This window comes from Neopsephotus bourkii, unplaced genomic scaffold (genome assembly GCF_033783945.1).
Source record: "Neopsephotus bourkii isolate Nb327-2 ecotype Australia unplaced genomic scaffold, CSIRO-AGI_Nbou_v1 NB_1250, whole genome shotgun sequence".
In the NCBI taxonomy this organism is placed as follows: domain Eukaryota; kingdom Metazoa; phylum Chordata; class Aves; order Psittaciformes; family Psittacidae; genus Neopsephotus; species Neopsephotus bourkii.
The window spans coordinates 2,198,050-2,220,685 of NW_026901735.1; the positions used below are offsets into that span (position 1 = coordinate 2,198,050).

The 22,636-nt window shown below is 49.4% G+C and overlaps 1 protein-coding gene across 5 annotated transcripts in view; it reads left to right on the plus strand.

Annotated features, from left to right (window-relative positions):
- Window positions 1-22,636, plus strand: part of PAK5 (p21 (RAC1) activated kinase 5) — a 174,462-nt gene that overhangs the window by 65,500 nt on the left and 86,326 nt on the right. Inside the window, exon 1 of one of the 5 annotated variants that reach the window (XM_061364806.1) lies at window positions 18,102-18,253. The exons of 2 other annotated variants lie outside the window; for them this stretch is intronic. The gene's annotated coding sequence lies outside the window, so the exon portion shown is untranslated. Of the gene's footprint in view, window positions 1-18,101; window positions 18,254-22,636 lie in introns of those variants that run through there. 2 more of the 5 variants (XM_061364805.1, XM_061364807.1) reach the window with 2 other exon arrangements.

Sequence of the window (22,636 nt, forward strand, 5' to 3'; positions counted from 1 at the left end):
TCTTAAAGGCTGACTTTATAAAGGCAGAAATCAGATATATCCAGTGAAGGTTAACCATTCACAGTGCATTGTATGTGATAGCCTTGGAATGGGAACCAGGGAAATTCCTGTGGACGTTCTGTGGTGCTTTAAGTGTTCTTGAGAACTTTGTCTTTAGTCTTCCTGAGAGCTCCTCCTCTTGCTTACAGCACCTTGATGACTTTTCAAAGGGTGAATTACAGTGCTTTAGGAAAGTAAATCTGAAGTGCCAGGTGGGAAAAGAACAGGTCTAAAACTGAGAACTGTGCACCTGGGACACAGAATTCCCCCCCCCCCCCCGTATTTAGCATGCAATACACACTTCACTGGATTTACTGAATTAGCACTGAAACACGGGAGAAACACGCCATTTCCCAAAGCAGATAAAACCAGGAAGTCTTTAAATGATTTCTGGGATATTAAATACATAGAGACCAAGCCACGTTGCACCAGCCTCATTATTTTACAATACTGTGAATAAATCAGTGGGTATGCACTTAATTATTAATAGTAGGGACCCTCTATTACTTTAGCTGCATGGGGCTCTCATTTGCAGTTACTGAGCTCTTCCTACAGGCAATAATTCTGTGTGAAATGGGCAGCATTTCAGCAGGTGTTTGATGCTACGGATTGTGATAGAAAACAAGCCAAGAGCAGAACATGTGACTCATACTTCCCCACTGTTGGCATAGAAGTGGCATCGCAAGGATTCTCCACAATGAAAAGCAGGCACAGCAGCCTGCCACTGAAGAAGAGGACAGGTTATTTTTGAGTGGGCTTTTGAGGGCTTTTGGGGTCTATACTGGGGCATGGGAGCTGTTGCCACCCAAAATCAATGCAGCACCTATGGCAAATGATGGCTTTTCATACAGCATTTGTTACCTTGGCTCTTACCTGCTGACTGCTGGGCTTGAGCAGTGCTGGGAATGGGGGATCCTGCTACAGCTGGAAGCTGGTGGCCAGGAAAAATTGACTATCATTGCTAAGAAGACTATATAGGGGAAGAAGATTCCTCTTCCTTTGTGTTCTCCATGGGGCTTATTTGGAGCTGGCCATGGTAGACTTTAAGTTGTGACTGACTCCATGTAACATTTGCTATTGCCAGGGGTATTTGTGTGTTTTCAAGCACTAATAGTATTTTCCAGGCTGAACATTGGTGTAGCATTTGCTCCCAACTTGCTTCTAGGTCCTTGTCTGGCTTCCTCAGGAAAATGACCCAAATTCTGAGCTGGAAGTTCCCAAGAGCAAGGATTTCTGTCTGTGCTTTCTCTTTATGATCACTTTCTTCTGCATGAGCTCCTCAAGGACTCCAACCACTGTAAATCAGCAGAACTGCACTCCTGTCACCTTGTGCTTTGAAGAGGCAAGTCCTCCAGGTACTGAAGCACTACTAGGTAATTCCAGCAGCATCCTTAAGAGATGCACTTCAGGGTTCTCTTGAGCATTGCTTGGGGACAGCTGGTGACTCAAACGCCTCTGTAAAGCTTTTCACACACCCATCTCATGATTGTCAAGGTCCAGGTTTCTCTGATGAATGCTGCATGTGACAGAGGGGAGAAGCACTTGCTGCAGAAGGTGATAATCATGTTTGCTTGCTTATTGTCATCACAGCAGGCGGAAAAACGTCCTAGCAAATGGCCTCTTGGTCTTAGTGGTCAGAAATGTTTGAGCTTTCCAGAATTTCCCCTTTGTAGAACTGAATCTTTGAAGCCTGCAACCCCAACAAGAGACTTTCTGTACAGACAAACCAGGGCACTGCAACAGGCTGCTCAAGGAAGCTGTGGGTGCCCCATTCCTGGCAGTGTTCAAAGCCAGGTCAGATGGAGCTTGGAGCAACCTGGTCTAATGGAAGGTGTCCCTGCCCATGGCAGGGGGTTGGAACTGGATGAACTTTGAGGTCCTTTCCAACCCAAACCATTCGGTGATTCTGTATATTGACCCTGCCTTGGTTCTCCACTGTTGACTGGAAGAGGAAGTGTGTCAGTTTCCTGGCACTGCTAATACATCCTAACACAGGGTTTACAAGTGATGCAACAGCACTGTGCTTGGGCAGCATGGGCTAGACAAAAATGTAATTCAGAAATAAATGTTATCATTCCAAGTAATTCTTTAAAGGCAGCAGGTATTACCTGGGATTATCCAAAGGTGTAACTGCCATCATCCCCCTGCTTTGCTAGGTACTGATATCAGAGCTAGCAAAGCTTCAGCCATCCTCATCTCTTTGGGTCTGTGGTACACTGGAGACATCCTGCCCTAGAGATGCTCCTTGGGGAATGTGCCTGTCCTGTTGCTCCCATCTGCCTGGCACCACAGGCTGCCACATACCTGTTCTCAGCGGGGCTGAATCCCTTGGGATAAGTCATGTTGTGCATCACCTCTCCAGCGGTGGTACCCTTATAAGAAGGGGATCACTCGTTGCCATGACAATGAGCCTGTTGGGATGAACATTTCCTTTTGTGAGCAGCAATCCAAAGCTTAAAGCAATGCTACTGCCTCCCAATGCTGATTAGTGCCACGTGCAAACAGAGCTGGAAAATAAAGGTGAAAGGGGAGGGAAAAGTCATCTGGAGCTGTGGTCCTTTCCCCACTTGGGCTTTGAGCAGTGGGGAAGAGCGATTGCTTTCCGCCTCTTTGTTCCTGGCTCCAGCACAAATCAAATCAAAGCTCCCTTCCCCCAAAGCTCGTGCTAAGCTGGAGCACACAGGGCGAAAACGGATTAGAAAGAAAAAACATCCTTGTGGCAGCAGATGAGGAGGGTATAAATCAGAGGTGGAGGGTGCTGTACCCCGGGGCTGTGCTCACGCTGCTAACCAGGGGCCTAAATCACTATGAGCAGGGGGACCCGGGGCATCCAGTGAGCCCTCCCCTGCCCTCTGCACCTGGAACACCATCGGGTTGAGAAGGGCAGTGGCCAAACCTGCTTTGGGCGTGAGTGCAGGAGAGCTGGATGAGCCGGAGCTGCCTCTTGCCACGCTGGAGGGAGCTCCTGAGACAGCAAAAGTACTGTGTGGTATCCAGCCTGCTCAAGTCTGACCCCAAAATGATGAAATCAGGTTATATTTCAGGATGCTTTTAAAGTTGGTGTTGGAAGAAAGGTTGTTTCTCTTGAGGTTTTAGATCTATGAAGTGTTAGGGTTTTTCCCCTGCGTACATGAGTCTTTGTTACGGTTGTAAGCAGTCTTGAACTTTATTTGTTAACTTCTTATGTACAGAATCTGACTCTCTTGAAGCCAAGTGGCCCTGGGAGCTGGAGAGGGGGGGGGGCGGCAGAATTCCCAGCTTAAGGGTGATGAACTCTTGATTATCCTTTCCCCCATCAGCTGTCCGGCAAACCAAAAATGGAGTGAAAAGCTGGGATGAATGAGGAAGGGCCTGTGGATGAGCCACGGTGGGGACTGGGGACCACGATGTGGGTGGTGCTCAAAGTGTGGCTAGTGTCAGAGCACACAGGTCACCCACAGAAGGATCCACAGTAAGAAGGAGGTTCTTGCAAGCAGGGATAGAAAAGCAGTGGGGCACTGGATGGCTGGTAGGGAAGGTTACAAACACAGAAACAAACACCCTTGTTTGGGGCAGGATTTGGCAGCCATTGAGATGTGGGTTAATGTGGTGAAAACTTCCAAGAGGTGGACGCGGAATAAGGACAACACAGACCATAACTTTCATGTGCTGGTTACAGATTAACTGTGTTTTGGCACTTTTCCTCCAGTCTTCTCTACTTGCTTCAACCAGTGAGTGCTGAGTGATATGGTTAGCCCAAAAGGCTTCATCCTTTGTGGAGGGGATGTCCCCAGAGCACCAGGGCAGTGAGGCTAAGAAGGTCTGTAGTGCTTGTACCTTGGGTGGAGACCAAAAATAACCCTGTGACAGCACTGAGTGAAGGATGGAAGGGGTTTGGCTCTAAGTGTGATGTGTAACCAAAGTCTGATGTGGTGCTGAAGGACTCTTGAGCCATGGACAGTTGGATGTGGTGTTTGCAAAAGGCCTTTAAACACAAAGAGCCAGGACCATGCTCCCATGAAAACGCTGGGTTTTCCTTGGTGGTGTTGTGCCAGCAGGAGTGGATTAAGGAAGGATTCCCTCATTTGGGAAGGGGGGACTCCTTAATCCCCAAAGACTGGATTTAAAGATCCTGGAGAGAGTAATCACAGCCAAATGGATTAGCATCAGCTGGGGAGCCAGAGCTTGGTCCTAACCCTTGTTTGCAGCTCCTTTTCTCTTGCAGGCCTGTGTCTTAGATGTACTCAGGCACTTGAAAACACAAAATCTACACAAAGAACAGTGTTAAAAAGAGCAGTTCCACACTGGAGTCAGGGGTGGTTCCCAGTGAGGAATGTGTCAAACATGGCTGGGGCAGGTGACAGATAATGGGAGAGGGTTGTTTGGTTTTTAAAGTGCCTTTAATATTACTCCTCCCATAGCAAACTGAGCCATCCTTTAGCTTGAAGTAGGAGGTGCTCATCAGTTGATAGGAGCTGGTTGGTATATGTCATGGATTCAGGACATGCCCATGCTGCCCAAAAGTGTGTTGGCCTTCAGGCATGCGAGGAAACCCGTGGATACTGCCTTGGTTGTGTGAGAAGCCTTGTATCCTGGTTATGTGAGAAGCCTTGTATCCTGGTTGTGTGAGAAGCCTTGTATCCTGGTTTGGGCTGGGATAGAGTTGATTTTCTTCCTGGTGGCTGGTACAGTGCTGTGTTTTGTATTTAATATGAGAATGATGTTGATAACAACTTTGGTTTTAGTTGTTGCTCAGTGGTTTTTATACTAAATCAAGGACTTTGCACCTTCTCACGTCCCACTGTGAGCAGTTTGGGGGTGCAAAAGGAGTTGGGAGGGGACACGGCTGGGACAGCTGACCCAAACTGACCCAAGGGATATTCCAGACCATAGGATGTCATGCTCAGTATATAAACTGGGGCCAAGGGGCTCCTTGGGAACTGGCTGAGTGTCGGTGAGTGGTGAGCAATTGCATTGTGCATCACTTGGTTTGTATATTCTGTTGTTGTTGTTGTCTTCTTCCTTTTGTGTCCCATTAAACTGTCGTTATCTCAACCCATGAGTTCTCTCACTTCTCTGATTCTCTCCCCGTCTTGCAGCACCAGTGTCTGGGTGGTGCTTAGTTGCCAGATCGGGAGGTGGCCGGTCTCTTCTCCCAGTTAACAAGTGATAGGACAAGAGGTAACAGCCTCAAGCTGCACCAGGGCAGGTTTAGATGGAGCTGAGGAACAATTCCTGCCCCAGAGGGTGCTCAGGCATTGGAACAGGCTGCCCAGGGCAGGGCTGCAGTCACCGTCCCTGCAAGTGTTCACACCCCGTGGAAACAAGGCCCTCAGTGCCATGGGTTAGTGGTGGCCTTGGCAGTGCTGGGGAGCGGTTGGACTGGATGATCTTAAAGGTCTTTTCCAACCGAGTTGACTCTGATTCTACAACACCTTGAAATCAGAGGCTTTGGCAGTGTGGCCCTCACTTTATTTACTGTAACGCATGCTGTTAAGGAGCAGGACCGTGCCGTGCATTTCCCTGACTATACCAAACGCAGCCTGTTCAGCAAGGTGTGACTTCCTTCTTGCTTATTTATTTGAAACCCAGTCTCTAAGCCAGGGTGTTCTGCACAGATTTAGTACAAGTGAAGCATTTATCCCAGCTCAGGCATGTTTTACCTGGGAGATCCTGGAGGAGAAATGGACCATAACAGGGCTCAGGTACTGCTGCAGCAGCACATGAACTTGGTGGGGTGTGTGCATTTATCTGCAAGGCTTTAGTTGTCTCAAACCCAGTGAGGATCAGCTCCCCACCCTTTCAGATTTAAAGCTGCGTTGTTTGTTCAGACAGGATTTTATAGCAGCAAACTGCATCCTTTTTTGTACCCTCCATAGGCAAGAGGAAGGACAGTGCCATGCTCGGTGCACCCCAGAGCAGCCAGGCTGGGTGCTGAGCAAGCACCAGCCAACCCACCTTGGGCTTGGGAACTGGAGCTTTGAACCCTGCTGCACATTGACTTCTTGGCTGCATTCTTTGTAAGTTCCCTTTGGGCAGTATTGAACCACCTCTCTGCATTCTGCCCTGTGACGGGGCTGGTGCTGCTCTACCCCAGCCTTGCAAGCGTGGCTAATCAGTCACCTTGGCTTTCAAGTCCTATGTGATGATCTCCTGCAGTCAAATCTGACCTCTTTCAGCCTTTGCTTTCAGTTTTCAGACCCCCTGCATCCTCCTCTTGCAGGTCTTTGCCCTCCCCATGATGCTGTCTCCTGACTGGGGATGGTTCAGTTTAAAGCCCTCTCCTGCTTCTGTGTGAATCCATCTTCTGAGAGAGAGGTCACTAATGAAGTACATATAAACAGCACAGTGGAAAGGAAAGCTGTGGAATATCAGCACTGCCAAGAGCACGGTGCCCTTTTGCTTATGCCACCAAAAGAGCCTGCAGGAGGTAGGGAGTTATCCTGATTTTTCTAGTAATTTCCAGTGTGACTTTGCACTGAGCAGTGTTTCATCCCGGATCCTTAAAGGCATTTGCTGCCTGATTCCAAAAGGAATTACATAAATTTCTCTCAAGATCTGATCCTTGAATTTTCCCTTTGCCATTCCATGCTAAGCTGAGGGTTGATGTTTCCTCATCTCCCTCCATTGCACCTACTCAGCCATCCTGATGCAGAGGGTGATTTCTGTTAGTGTGCCATCAATGCCCACTCTCAGGGGACTCCTAAACAGTGTGGATACATCTACCCATGGAGCACTGCCAAGGAACATCCCAGGAACCCTCTGGCAGAAGATGCTGTATAGCAGGACACCCACTCCCGTGCTTGGATGCTGGACCAAGGTGCCCCATGCTCCAAGTGGACAGATCTGGAGGGCTGAGGGATTGTTGGCCTGTTTCCCCTCCCTCCTGGTCCATGTTGATAGAATGGGATTTGGATAGTGGCTGGGCTGCCTGCTGCTGTAATTTATCCTTTCATTTTAAATGCTGCCAAGGAGCCATATTAACCCAAGCCTCTTGAAGGGTGAAAATCCTTTCTGTTGTTGAAAACTGACTGTATGGAAGACTCTGAGGATGAGCACTGGTTTGTACCACATACCAGATAGGAGCAGTGGTCTCAGTCTGGTTTCTAAATCAGGTCGGCTGACGTTAGCAAGACAAGAGCAGCCCACATCCTGGTGCTGTGCTCCATCTGTGCTCAGAGGAGACCCAGGATGGTACCAGCAGAAGGGCTGCAGGGAGAGTACAAGGTGTCTTGGCAAACCTGTGCCTGTGTAGAAAATAGCCAAGAGGAAGCCCTGGTTGCAGCAGGTTGTTTTCTATCCCTTGCATGTGGTCATTGTAGCATAGGGTGTCCAGAGATAATCCCCAAGAATAACAGCTAATGGGGGAGAGTGGTAGAGAGGAGAGGAACAACTTTTAATGCTGTCATGTGCTTTAAATCCCTTCATCTCTCCTGCTATAGTCATAGTGAGGGATTTTTTTACATGGGGAATTTTAGTGCTGCTTTAGAAGAGCCAGATTAGCATTGCCAAGGAAGAAACTGCCTGCCTGTCTCTGGGATGTGTTCCTGCACTCCTGATCTCCCCAGTGCACCGCGCCGACTGCACGCATCTTCCTGCCTTTTCCACCTTGATCAGATCAGTGCTCTTCCCCGAGAGTGGACAATCCTTTGGTTAGAACACAGACCACCAAGACAAGCCTAACAGTTGTTCTTCAGGTCCCAATGGGTGTGTGGCCTACTGGACAGCATCCCACTTAAGGGCAGGAGATGGATCACAGCCTGCATGGGGGGGTCTGTTTGAACCTGCTATACTGGTTTGAGCATCCTGCAGTCTCCCTGCCCCACTCAGCATAGGCTGAAGCTGAGTTTTAGCGATGGGGGAAGGAGGGAAGGGCAGTGCTGGCAAAGCTGCCGTCCTGTTTGCTCTGATTGCTAAAGGTCACGAGGTGGCTCTGTCTGACAGGAGGGAAATGAACGCTGGTGTCTTCAGCAAAGTCATTTCAGGCTTGTACCAATTCCCCTTTTGTTTAATTTAATCGCCTTCTATGTCTGATTCTACAAACACAGCTTTGTACTGCTAAACCTCTGCTGCATATTAGCAGAGAGGCAGCTGGAATTTGAATTTGATTTTTTTACTATCGTGAGGAACCTTATATTTAGCCCTTGGCAAATCTCTGGAATGCAGGAGCACATCAGTATATAAATGCAGGTTGCTTTGATCGGTGTAATTTTGGAAGCTAAAGTATATGAAAGAGAGAATATAGGGCAGGTACTAATACTTGTAAAGGAGCTGTAGAAAAATACTCTAGTAGGTGATTGCATTACATTCCAGTATCAGCCTACCTAGAATTTGATGCAAAGAATTGTTTGTAGTTGACAAATGCTTTGGGTTACAAAGTACTTCTAACGCAGTCTCTGGTAGCCTGCAGTGTAAGGGTCAGATACAGAAATGTTCTCTCAGATAAAGGGACTGGTGAGAGCAAAGAATGGCAAGAGGTGGACTAATCCAGGGGCACGGTGGTGGCCAGGAAAGGCAGACAAGCCAAAAGGCAGTGGGGAGAACAGCCTGCTTTCACCCCTCTTCATTGGGCAGAACTCCTGCTGGCTGCTTTGCTGCGTAGGATGCCAAACTAATAGTCACTCTTGGCATTAAAACACGTGTAGGACTCAGGATTTGGCCATATGCTCTGACAAAAGCAAGTCCTTTAGTTTGCAGTTTGGGGCTGGAGCTGGAGGCGTTCCCAGCGATGGCCTTTTCTGACAGCTCCTGTCCCTTTGCAATACCCAGTGTCTGACCCTGACGACTTTGCAGCAGCTCCAGCAGAGGTATGAGCCCGGCTGTGCTGCTGTATGTTCTGGGTCACTCTCTGCACATCCCTGGGGATCTTCTGGAGCTGCTGTTAGAGAGAGGAGTACTTGGTACCTGCTGGGTGGGGAGCAGGGGCTCCTGGCAGCTGGGAGGCTCACTGTGGCTGTGTAAAGCAGTACTGTTCAGCCTGGAGAAGAGAAGCTGCATGGAGATCTCAGAGCAGCCTCCAGTGCCTGAAGGGGGCTACAAGGATGCTGGAGAGAGACTCTTCATCAGGGACTGTAGTGACAGGACAAGGGGTGATGGGTTCAAACTGAAACAGGGGAAGTTTAGATTGGATATAAAGAAGAAGTTCTTTCCTGTGAGGGTGGTGAGGCACAGGCACAGGTTGCCCAAAGAAGTGATAAATGCTCCATTCCTGGCAGTGTCCAAGGCCAGGTTGGACAGAGCCTTGGGTGCCATGGTTTAGTGTGAGGTGTCCCTGCCCATGGCAGGGGTTTGGAACTGGATGATCTTAAGGTCCTTTCCAACCCAAACCATTCTCCAATTCTGTGATTCTGTGATATTGAGAGAGAAGGTTCCCTTTACATAGCAAAAGCAGTCAGTGCCAGAACTTAGGCGTTACGTGTATGGTTTTGAGCAGCTCAGGTTCTGCTTTCAGCAGAAAGAGATAAAACCAAGGCCATAACAGTGACTTTGCTCTTCAAATATGCAGGGGCAGAACAGAAAACGGAGCTTGGATGGAAATGTTATCATCAGCGTTGTGGGCATGATATCTGAGCATTCACTACCTCCAGAAAAGCAGTAAGATAAAGAAGTGACTCTTCCTTCCCATCACCTCGGTTGGCTTCTGGCTTCCAAGAAATACCCCAGCACTTTGATTTATTGGCATGCTGGGAAAAGGCAGTGAAGTTTTACGGTCAACAAACCCTGATCTTCTGAAACAGAAATGAAAATGGAGCCTCCTCATCTCATGTATGTGGGGAAGGACCAGTATTTTCAAAGCTCTGTTGTATGATGGTGCTCTGGGACTTGGGATCTGACAGTTGCTTATTCTCTGCTTTGGGGCTGTGGCTGCCTCTACCCAAAGGGATGGAGTAGATGTAGCTCCTCAGGGGGCTTCACCTGGAGATCTCCACAATCACAGGGTTCAGTCCATGTTAGTCCCCAAACCCACCATCCTCAGGCCTAGCCCAGAGGACCCAGCTTGGAAAGTCTGAGCTCTCATCCCTCATCCACAGCCATTGTGTGGAGGCAATTGCATGCTACCAGAGGCTGCAGCACCACCACCAGTGAGTGACCAAGCAAGCGTCACTGGTGCTTGTTTGAGGAGGCCACGAGGATGGAGAAGAGAAGGCTGCGTGGAGACCTCATAGCAGCCTTCCAGTATCTGAAGGGGGCCTATAGGGATGCTGGGGATGGACTCTTCATTAGAGACTGTAGTGACAGGACAAGGGGTAATGGGTTAAAACTTAAACAGGGGAGGTTTAGATTGGATATAAGGAGGAAATTCTTTCCTGTTAGGGTGGTGAGGCACTGGAATGGGTTGCCCAAGGAGGTTGTGAATGCTCCATCCCTGGCAGTGTTCAAGGCCAGGTTGGACAGAGCCTTGGGTGCCATGGTTTAGTGTGAGGTGTCCCTGCCCATGGCAGGGGGGTTGGAACTGGATGATCTTAAGGTCCTTTCCAACCCAAACCATTCTGTGATTCTATGCTTCAGCAGTTGTTTTTGCACCATGGCTACAGAGGGAGAGCACATGGGCTTCGGTGCCTTGCAGGTTTTTGCTCTCTGGGCCCATAGATCAGCAGGAGATGATTTGTCTCATGGTGAGGAGCTGAGTGCAGGCCAGTTGGCAGCCCCTGTGCTGGGAGGCCTGCACTAATAGCAGAGCTGGGGTTGATGCACGGCGTCGCTGAAGCGGATTGACAGATTTGCAGAGAGCAACTTTCATGCATCCCATATGTTGCTTGGCTTCCTCTGGCTGACTTAAAAGGAGGCGAAAGAATCTTCTGCTGGAATACACTGTTTGTATAGTTGGCTGTTTTCAAGCATCTCTTTTTTTGTTCCCCCTCGAGCTTAACCTGATGTAGTCAGAAAAGAGAAAGGGTCTCGATGAATCATTTTAGAAGTGTGCACAGTGTAAAGTAAGTCGTTTCCTGCAGCCCTAATAGCAGGAACAGCAAAGTTTCTGTAAGAATTGAGAAGTTCTGCTCTCTAAGATCTAAGGCCTGACTTATATTGTCAAAGGGATAACACTGCGAAACAGCATGGAAACTGCTGGGGCACTCTGACTGACTCCTGACCAATTTGGCTTCTTATCTATAGCAGAACTTCCCAGCAAATATGGAATTTCACCTTGAGGTCAAACAAGAACTTTTAAAATCAATGCTGTTTCTGCTTCTCTCTGTTTCATTTAAGCAAACACGTGCAGTACAGACCATCCTGATGAAGTGCCATGGTTTAATACTGAAAAAATGCACATTTCGTCTCTTTTGCATTTCCTAAACTCTGTGTTATTGATTTGACAATATATTTTTCCTCACAAAAAGGAATATCTGCAGTTATTTATTCATTCTTGCCCCTTGGAGAGCTCGCTACCATCTGTTTTTCTTGGCTTTGTATCACCTTCTTTTATTTTTTCACTTGTTCTTCTCCCACTGTGCCCCACTGAAGGACTGTACTATACATTATCTCATAGCCAAATTATGCAGGGTATTGTAAACATGTTGTAAACTTTGCCAGCTGCAAAGTCAAGGGCTATGGGAGATCTTGCTAAGCTCTAGAAATGCTCTTTGAAGAAGGAAGGCAGTCTTTTGGAAGCGAATTTGCAGGGCAGCATGACACAAAGGTGTGATAGTGCTCTTGCAAATTGTTGGGGGAGGAAAAGGGACAAAGAAAAGCATTCTTGGGGCTTCAGATCTGATGATCTGTAGCTTTATCACTGGGGCCAAGAAGTTCCTGAAGCAGTCTCTGCTCAGCACCCACTGACAAGACACATCGGGGCTCCTGTTTGCAGATGCTGAGACCTGAGGGCTCTCTGTCCCAGTGGGTGGTAACGGACTGGAGCCTGATACAGCCCCAGAACCACCATCACGGTCAGGACAGGCCCATGCTCAGGACATATTGCAGTACTGAAGCCCCTGAATGTCCCAGGGCTTCTCCCAGTGATACCCTGCAACCAGCATCCTGGGAGGATGCGACCACAGGGCATCTCATGCTCTGCATTGCAGGGTGAGGGCCCACTGCTGCCCTCGAAGGGAAGCAGTTATGGGTGTGTGAGGATAAGTGTGGTGATTATAGATTATAGGTATATAGGTATAGATTATAGATCTATAGATTTATCTTTTGATCATTGAACAATAAGGATGTTGGCAGAAACAATACCAGGCATAACAGAAATCATGCCTCAAAAACATACAGTAACTTTAAAACTGCCTTTATATGGTTTAGTACCTGTTCCTTCTGTCTGTTTTTGAGGGACTGATCTTACTGCAGTGAAGGTCATCCTTCAAGCTTTCATCCCATGTTACGCTTCCAGAAAGGGCAGGAATCTATCTGGGAGACACACAACTTGAGCTGGGACTGCAGCAGGAGCACCAGGCAGCATGGAAACAGAGGTTAGTGCCACGTCTGCAAATAGAGGGAGAGGTCATGAGGTTGTACTGATGCGCTCTGCCAGGAGCAATCCCAAGTTCCCTGAAGTCAAGAGGAGTAGGAAGCCAAGTGGATTATATGACCACATACATTGCTTATGTGTTTGTATTTATCAGCCTTCACTTTCTGGTTTGTAGAACTTGTTTCAGTGGATGCTGGCCATTTAAATACCTGAATACATGTACAACTCTCAGTGAAATGCAGTTTTCTGCATTTGTTATAAATTCATTAAGAATGCTTTTGTGCTTGGATTTTGACTGATAGCGAAGACAAAGACATCTTCAGTTTAGAGATATGAGGTGCAATTATGAGAGTAACTGCTCTGGTACTGGAAATGTTGCCCTTAAACAGCATTCTGGAAAGAAGCCAGGGTCTGCAAAGGAGCACCATGGTGCTTGGGGTGACATGCAGCATCCTTCAGCCATCCTTGACCTCCAACAGCTCACAGCCCTCAAAAGGGAGATGCACACCAGGACAAGACATTCATCTGCAATATTTAGGGAATTCAAGCCCATCTTTTGAATTATTCCAGCAATACTTCATCTTCCTCTCCAACGGTGAGCAAAAAGGATCACAAGTTCAGTTGTACGCTCATAATGCAGCTGTGAATAGTCTATGACTTACTGCCCTATTCCTGATAGTTCTACAGGGTTAAGAGCTTAGAGGAGGAAAATTGCTTAGTTTGGCAAGATGTATTCCTTTTCCAAAGCAAGGATGATGTTCTTCCAGCCCTGGAAGTATTCTTGTGAAAGCTATTCATTCTGTGAAGTCTTATTGCTATTACAGGCTTATATTCATAGGCTTGCACTCACATTAAGGAGCATTGATTCAAATGGGGGGCTTTAACAAACAACTCTCATCATGATTTAAATCAGCTAGCAAGAAACACAAAACTGATTGTTGGAATTAACCTTGTTCTTCATTTGTAGTTTTGAATTACTTTCCTTAGGAACAACTGGTGCTTCCTCACTGGAGCCTACTGCTCTTTTTTCACTTGTGAGCAGGATGTGCCATTACCATATCTATGTAAGAATTTGCATGCCAAGATGAAGTTACTTAACGTTTTTCATTTCATGTGCCAAGCTGATGACTGGCACCTCTGCTACATGACTAATTTTAAGGTTAATTTGTGTCAAGGTGCACTGCAGAGCGGAGTAAGAAATATACATTCGTCACTGTGCTCTAATTTAAATCACATGGTAATCTTAAACATGATGGACAGGTGGGGCAAAGGGAAGAATACAGTTGTCAAAACTCAGTCTGCATTTGAAAAGGACATTTTGAGCATGGGAAATATTACCTCTTGACAGCAGGCTGGGCTGTTTGTAACCATAGAATCACAGAATGGTCTGGGTTGGAAGGGACCTTAAAGCTCATCCAGTTCCAGCCTCCTGCAGCAGGCAGGAACGCTTTCCACTAGATCAGGTTGCTCCAAGCCCCTGTGTCCAACCTGGCCTTGAACACTGCCAGGGATGGGGCAGCCACAGCTTCTCTGGGCACCCTGTGCCAGCGCCTCAGCACCCTCACAGGGAAGAGCTTCTGCCTAAGAGCTCATCTCAGTCTCCCCTCTGGCAGGTTAAAGCCATTCCTTGTTGTCCTATCTCAAAATGCCCCTCTAAAAAGACCCTCTCCAGATGTGTTGTACTCTCCTTTCACCAAATCCTCATAAAGACCTATATGGGGGAAAGGCAATTGCCTTTCTCTCTTTGTTTTCAATCCCTGATGGGTTTCTCAGATTTGAGTGAACTGAAGGGAAGAACATCTTCATGTGCATCCCAATGAGAAACAGGTCTGTATGTAATGGACTCAGTGTCTCAAGACCCTCCTTATCCAGCTGGTTCAGCAAATACTTCAGTCACTGCAGTGGCCTGACTTCACCTAAAATTGATAGGGTTTTGTTTTCTATTTCTTACAATATTACAACCATCATGTTCAGTGCCCCCAATTCAGTTTTATTAAAAATCATTGCATTTTAAGCAATTAATATAGATAAAAAGTAATTCAATGCTCTGCTTTTTCTGGGAAAAGGACGTTTTGCATTTCTACCCTCCTTTCATTTGCATCAGCGCTAGCTCAGTACAGCGGCAATGAGCTGAGGGCCCGAGTTTCTGATTCATCCTGTTGTGTGCAAGAATAAGGCAAAATCAAAATGAACCTTTTTTCGTAAAGGCTTTGGGGTATGTGTATTGGATACACACAGCCATTTTTCACATTGAAGGGATTATACAATCAAATTCGTGCTTCAGGTAGTTCAGTTGATTTAACTGGAGAAGCTCCTATCCAAGTTAGAGGTCTGATTGCTTGCTGGCTTCAGTGTCGTGGCAGAGTGCGGAGCTCTCTGGGAATGCACAGGATGGGATTTTCCAGTGCTGATGGATGCATCCACATGCCTTCAATGTGAGCCTCAGCAAGGTCACGTTACTGAGCTGCTCTGCCACCTCCTTTAATACTATCTGAGGGGGAGAAGCCGCAGATCATTGCTGCCTCCCTCCCTCGACACTCTTAGTGGTGCAGTGCCTCTTGTCTCTCCTCAGCCCATTTTGCCAATTCACTGGGAGGGCTTCCTCCAAGTCACACTTGAGATTAAAGACAGAACAGCAGAGGGCTTGATTTCTTTTCTTAACCCTGCCAGAAGCCATATGTGCCATGCCAAGATGTGATGTGCAACACCTCATGTTACAGACACATGTCATTCATTCATGCTGACTCAGAGCAGGGAAACCTGCACCACCTCGTCCCACGTTATTTCTCGTTTGAGGCACCAAGGAAAGCTTCAGCTCCATGGTGAGGTCTTTTTGCTGAAGATAAAGTTTTAGCCTGGACTGGGGGTTTGGGGAGCTGGTTTGCTGGTTTGTTTCCAGAAGCGTGAGCATCTTCCAGTGGCCACAGACTTCAAATGCTGCTTCTTGCCACAAACCCCACTGCAAACCAGTAACAAAAGAGCGACTTCAGCCCTGGGACCTATCAATCTGCATCTGAATTCCACATTGAGGGGTTGGAATTATGGTCCAGGTGTTCTGAACAGCTTTATGATATACTTTTGACTGCATCTGTCCATGCTCAGCCCCCTTCCAGCTCCTCATACTTATGCTCCCCACCACCACCATGTCTGGGTTTGGAGGAAGCAGGAACTTCGCTGTCCCAGCCAATGCTAAACACTGGGTGCTGTCCGACCAAAGGGAGGTGATCTCATCTCCCAGTGTTAGGTTGAGCAAGGATTAAGGGGAAAATGAAGAAGGTATAAGCAACATTAAGAGTAATGGGAAAGTACATTGCATAGAATCACAGAATGGTTTGGCTTGGAAGGAGCCTTAAAGCTCATCCAGTTCCAACCCCTGCCACGGGCAGGGACACCTTCCACTGGAGCAGCTTGCTCCAAGCACCTGTGTCCAACCTGGCCTTGAACACTGCCAGGGATGGGGCAGCCACAGCTTCTCTGGGCACCCTGTGCCAGCGCCTCAGCACCCTCACAGGGAAGAATTTCTTCCTTGTGTCTAACCTGAGTCTATCCTCTTTCAACGTAAAGCCATTCCTTGTTGTCCTATCTCTAGATGCCCTTATAAAAAGTCCCTCTCCAGATTTCCTGTAGTTTCCTTTCACCAAATCCTCATAAATACCCATATGAGGGAAAGGCAATCGCCTGTTCTTTGTTTTCAGTCCCTGATGGGTTTCTCAGATTTGAGTGAACTGAAGGGAAGAAATCTTCCTGTGCATCCCAAGGAGAAATGGGTCTGTATGTAATGGACTTAGAGCTATATCAACCAATCCAGCTTCAAGATTTTTCTTCCTGGGGATCTTCACCTGCAGGTGCCCCCAAACAGCTCTTTGCTGTCCATGCTTTGTGTTTCCTGGTGGGGGTGGTTTATAGTCATCCATCAGCACACACTGCCACCTCCCTCCTGTTTTCGGTGTGGAAGGGCCAGTATGTACCTTTATCATATGGTTGTCTGTATAAAATACATATATAATGGCTGTGGTCCAAGTGCAGAAGGAAGTGGGTGGATGCACGGATGCATGGGTGGGTGACTGGGTGTATATATGGGTGAGTATATGGGGGGCTGGTTGCTGAGTTGGGATGTGGGTTTAAACCACGACAATAGGAGAGTGGATTGGTGCATGGGTGGATGGATATGTTGGGAAATGGGTGCGTAAATTGGGGTGCTTGTGGCTGGATGTATGGGAGATGGGTTGGTGTAAGCATGGGTGGGCAACATGTGGGTGCAGGCGTGCAGGGTTGGTGCACAAGTTGGTGCATGCTTTTGGCTTAGTACATGCATTAGTGGGTGGGTAGGTTGGTGCCTGCATAGGTGCATGCACAAGTTGGGGGGTGTGTGCATTGGTTGTTGCATGAATGGATAGATGGATTGATGCAAGCATGGGTGAGTGCACAAGTTGGTTCATTTGTGGGTGGGTGCGTGGGTGGATCTATGGATTGGTGTGTGTGTGGATGGATGGGTTGGTGCATGCAGGGTTGGATACATTGGTTGATGCATGGATGGATGGATTGGCTGGTGCATGGATGGGTGGATGGATGGATGGATGGGTTGGTGCACACAGGGTTGGGTGTGTTGGCTGGTGCATGGATGGATGGATGGGTCAATGCACAGATGGATGGATGGGTTGGTGCATGCAAGATTGGGTGTGTTGGTTGGTGCATGGATGAATAGATTGGCTGGTGCGTGGATGGATGGATTGGTTGGTGCATGGATGCAGGGATTGGCTGGTGCACTAACGGACAGATGGGTTGATGTGCAAATGGGTAGATGGATGGATGGGTTGGTGCATGGGATGGATACATTGGCTGGTGCATGGATGGGTGGATGGGTTGGTGCACACAGGGTTGGGTGTGTTGGCTGGTGCATGGATGGATGGGTGGGTTGGTGCACACAGGGTTAGGTGTGTTGGCTGGTGCATGGATGGATGGATTGGCTGGTGCATGGATGGGTGGATGGATGGATGGATGGGTTGGTGCACACAGGGTTGGGTGCGTTGGCTGGTGTATGGATGGATGGCTAGATGGATGGGTTGGTGCACACAGGGTTGGGTGCGTTGGCTGGTGTATGGATGGATGGATGGATGGGTTGGTGCACACAGGGTTGGGTGTGTTGGCTGGTGCATGGATGGATGGATGGATGTGTTGGTGCACACAGGATTGGGTGTGTTGGCTGGTGCATGGATGGGTGGATGGGTTGGTGCACACAGGGTTGGGTGTGTTGGCTGGTGCATGGATGGATGGATGGATGGGTTAGTGCACACAGGGTTGGGTGTGTTGGCTGGTGCATGGATGGATGGATGGGTTGGTGCACACAGGGTTGGGTGTGTTGGCTGGTGCATGGATGGATGGATGGGTTGGTGCACACAGGGTTGGGTGTGTTGGCTGGTGTATGGATGGATGGGTGGATGTGTTGGTGCACACAGGGTTGGGTGTGTGTGTGTGTGCGTGTGTGTGTGTGTGTGTGTGTGTGTGTGTGTGTGTGTGTCACCGCTGCCCGGTCGTAGCCCCCCCCAGATGTTAGGGCAGATGTTGGGGGAGGGGGAGATCTCGCGCCCCCGCAGCGCTCGCCCCGCGCGCGCAGGCACGCGCTGGGCGGGGCGCTGTTCCCGCGCAGGGGGCGGAGCCTCGCCCCGCCCCGGGCTCAGCGCGCGGGGGGGCGGGCGACGGCGGCACCTGCGGGCCGGGCCGGGCCGTGCGGAGCCGAGCGGAGCCGAGCGGAGCCGAGCGGCGGCCGCGGCCCGGATGTAGCCGGCGCGGGAACATGGCGCTGGGGGCGGTGTGACGGCGGCGGCCGAGGTAGGGGCGGCGGGGTCGGGATCCGCGCACGGGGGAGGCTCGACCTTGCGGGGCCGGGGCGCGGTGGGGCCGCGGTGCTGGCAGCCGGTGCCGGGAGACAAAGGCGCGTCCCGGGCATCCCTTCGCCCACCTGAGCGGGGCGGGCCGGGCCGAGGCGCTGAGCGCTGGCGCCGGGCGAGCGGGGCTGCCCGAGGGTCGGTAGCGCTGGCTGCGCGTTGAGCACCTCTGCGGGGCTGTTGGCCACAACAATGGCTTTTGTTGTAAGAGGCGTTTGGGTTTGTGCCCGTGTATTGCCAGAAGTTGCTCCCAACTTTCCGTGCATGCCGCTGGGTCTCGCCCGAGCGCTCTCCATGCACCCGTGTACCTCTGACCGCTGGTGTGTTTGCATGTAGAGGGTTAGAAACGCCTGCGGTCGGCTCCGTTCGTGTGTCTGTGTGCATTAAGCCTCAGAGCATCGTAGCTGGATAAACCGAGCTGCGGAGGGGCTGCCGTGCTGGAATACGGCTCCAGCACCAGCCCAGGTCTGGGTATCGATCAGACCTAGAGGATTTCTTACAGCGCGCAGCCTGCCCGCCTCCCCCTTTGTTACACACCAGCCCCTCTGTTAGCGTAAAGAAACAATGGGCATTTTATTTCTTCCCAAATAGTCCGTGTCGGACCGAATGTGCTGTCAGTGCCGTTAGGATACAATCCCCACCAACTCGAGGGGCCAGCAGCGAGACCACCCCGCTGGCAGCGTTTCCTTTCATTGTAGGATTCGCTTTCATACATACGCTTTAGCATCTGCAAAATGAAGGCAGAGAGTTGGTACCTGTGGTGAGATAGAGCTGTGTGGTCCTTGCTGCCCAGACGGCACTTAGGGAGTCATCGCTCCTGATTTATTGCCTTTATGGTGCCGGGAAACTTTAAATACCACTGCTGAGGACTGGAGTAGGAGCCACGCTCCCCTGCCCTGTGCTGAAGGTGTTGGTACAGTGCTGTGAGCATTGTACACCTCTGGTTGTGTGCAGAATGCGTTGGAGCTCTGGGGAGCCGCTCGGGATGTCTGCTGAGGGTGATGGTTCTGACACAGAGAGCGGGTTCAGTGTCACTTGTGGGGCTCCCTGGCTGGCTGCACCCCTGTAGCCGGCTTGAGCAGAAGCTGTAGAAGCTTTTCTGTTTCCATTTGAGGTTCACAAAATGGCCCTTTGCATTGCTGCTTTCTTCCTGCACGGTGGTTACTGACTCGTGGATTCCCCCCATGGTGAGCAGCAGCTCGCCTGTTTGTAGGTGGGGATGGAGGGACCTGTGGGGCAGAGCACTGGTGTCAGAGGTGCTGCTGCCGCAGCAGGTACAGCTCTGGGAGTTACTCACTGTGGTTTGCCTTGCTGGCTGTGGGTTAGTCAGGGTTTTGTTTGTAGCTCCTCTCAGGTTGATGGAAGGTCTTTGTTCAGTGTGGGATTATGGTTTTGTGCTGTCAAATGCATGAATTTGAGACGACCTGAGTGAAAACATGGCTTGAATCAAGGGAAAGACTCGCTTTCATGTTGAGCGTGCTGAAGCTGGGCTTTCTGCTGCTTCAAACGTGTTCACAAATGGGTTTGATCCAGGTGAAACTGCTCCTTCAAGCACATTAATTTCATCAGGAGGTGTTAGACCAGTCTGCCCTAGTCCTGCCTTCGCTTGGTGCAGAAGCTGTGAGTGCTGTTACTCACTTCTGCAGTCTTTTAACCTTACCCTACAGAAATGAGAGGTTACCAGTGACTGTGTTGCTCATCTGAGGCAGGTGTTGATCCTCTTAACAGAGGGGCTCAGAGTGGTCGGTTCTGCACATAGAAGTGATGTTGTGAAGAACCCCCCTTACAAGTCATCAGTGAATCCCCTTGGCAACACACAGAGCCAGACCCAGTAAATCCCATGGCTCATTCCATGCCCTTGTTACTTTGGCCACCCCCGTTTGCTTCTCAAGGGCTTTATTTTCCCTCTTTCCTGGACATCTTCATCAGTCACAGGTACTCACAGTAGGTGAATATCTGACTTTCAGTGAAGTCTGAGCACCCCAATGGCTGATTCTAAAACAAAATTGCATAATGAGCAAGGTTCTTGGAAGGCATTTTATTTCCCAACTGTTATTTGCCAAAGTAACAGTTATTTGAGCAACTATTACTTGGAAAACTAATAATAAAGACATAAAATGACCCCAGATTTGCTGCTGAAATAAAGGGGGCAAACTGTTCTCTTTGACATGAGTTGGGGCGCTGAGTTTGGGTTTAAAACTGAGCTGAAGGAGACTCCAGCTCACGTGGCTGAAGCCCAGGAGGTGACGCTGGCACAGATCTGTCAGGGTGCTGCGCTCTGTCAGGGAGCTGTGGAAAACAGAAGAGGAACAGGAGCGGAAGAGCGCCTGCATCTCTGCTCCTCCTGTCTGATCACACTCGACACTTAAATCCAGTTATTGCTTTGAAGCTGCTCCAGTTAAGGATCTGAGGTGTTTGGCATCCTCTTGTTCCAATACATAAACTCGCTCCGGTTCTACCGGTTTGCTTTGCAGAAGCTACAGACAGAAGTGTGCCGCATGGCACGCGTTGGAGCTGCTAACAGGTGTCTGTGGGCAAAGCAGCTGAGCTGTGCATCAAATATGCATAAAGCTCAAGCAACAGCCTCCTGGTAAAACACCTCCTGGGGATCCCTGCTCCTGGTGTTAGTGCCTGTGGCTCCTGGTGCTCTTGGCACCACTGGAGTGGTGCTGGCAGTGCTCTCTCTGCTTTGCTTCTTGCTGATCTCAGTGGAGTTGGTCTGTGGGGTCTGCTGTGGGGTTGGGCCAGGTTCCCCAAGGTGAAACCACGTGAACCTTCTCTCATCATGGTGGGGTGGGATGGGCGGTGACTGCAGCCAGGTAAACCCAGAAGCACCGAGATGGAAACTGCATGGGGTTTATCACGGAATCCCAGACTGGTTTGGTAGGAAGGGACCTTAAAGCTCCTCCAGTTCCAACCCCTGCCATGGGCAGGGGCCCCTTCCACTAGAGCAGCTTGCTCCAAGCCCCTGTGTCCAACCTGGCCTTGAACACTGCCAGGGATGGGGCAGCCACAGCTTCTCTGGGCACCCTGTGCCAGCGCCTCAGCACCCTCACAATAAAGAACTTCTTCCTCATATCTAATCTCATGTCAGTTTAAAGCCATTCCCCCTTGTCCTATCGCTACGTGTCCTTTCATCCCTCACACCTGGAGGACATGCACTTTTTACCATTTTCCAATTATGCTCTTACGTTTTTCCATCAGTTCTAATCTGTTGAACATTTCCATAAAATCTTGCTATTCTCAATAGCAATTTGAAATATGAAAGGTGTTTTTACACAACTGTCTGCTCGAAAACCAGGTGTCGTGACCAACAGAGCCTCGGTCCAACCTTGCACCTTCTCCAGTGTCTGATACGGGTTTGTCTCTTCCTCAGCAGGAGCTTCGTAAGGTACCTGCCTTCTCTATAAGCACAAAGGTTGATATTTTGAGACGATTTCCCCCATTAAATCCAGCTTTGGTGAGCGCTGAGCTGCACCAGGGTGCTGCCTGATGCACAGCTGCGCTGGCTTCATTAGCAGGGGAAAAGAGCTGAAAACTGGAATGCCTCAAAAATGCAAACAACAGCGCAGAAACCCCAGTTAGTTACAAGGCCATTTAACAGGCAGCTCCCTGCCCCCCTGCAGAGCAAGTTTCAACGCTCTCTAATGATATTTAATGTTCAGGTAACTCTAATTAAGCCTTTAATCCATCAGGCCACAGAGATTCACTGAAGACGTGCTGTTAGTGCTGGTGTGTCAGCTGCCTGTACCAAGCGCAGCAGTGCTCAGTGTTGTGCTCGGAGGGCTGGCCCCACAACCAACACAACAGAGTATTTTCTATCTAAATGAATCATAGACTCATAGAATAGTTAGGGTTGGAAAGGACCTTAAGATCATCAAGTTCCAACCCCCCTGCCATGGACAGGGACACCTCGCACTAAATGAATGTTTAGCTGCTTTTTCCTTTCTCTTCCTGGGGAGAAGCATCTCCAAGGGCAGGACTGCGGTTGGGGCTTCAGGGCTGAGACCTGCTGCAGAGTGTGGTTCTTGTGTGGTTCAGCCATGCCTGTTGAGAGCAGCCCCAGCACAGAGGTCAGCGTGGAGCCAAGTCTTGTGCCTTAAAGGTTCAAGGAGTATCCCTTTCCGAGCAGTGCCTGTGAGTGCAGTGATGTGAGAGGCACGTGTTCTCATTGCATCCTGCAGAACCAGCCATGATGTACCAAGTCTGCTGGTTTGCCTCTTTCCTAACTATTTTTCCTTTTCCTGAGCCGTGTACTAGTGCTACCACTTGTGGAAGGTGCATCTGGTGGGCGTACAAAGGTTCATTGCAGGCAGAGCTTGGATGT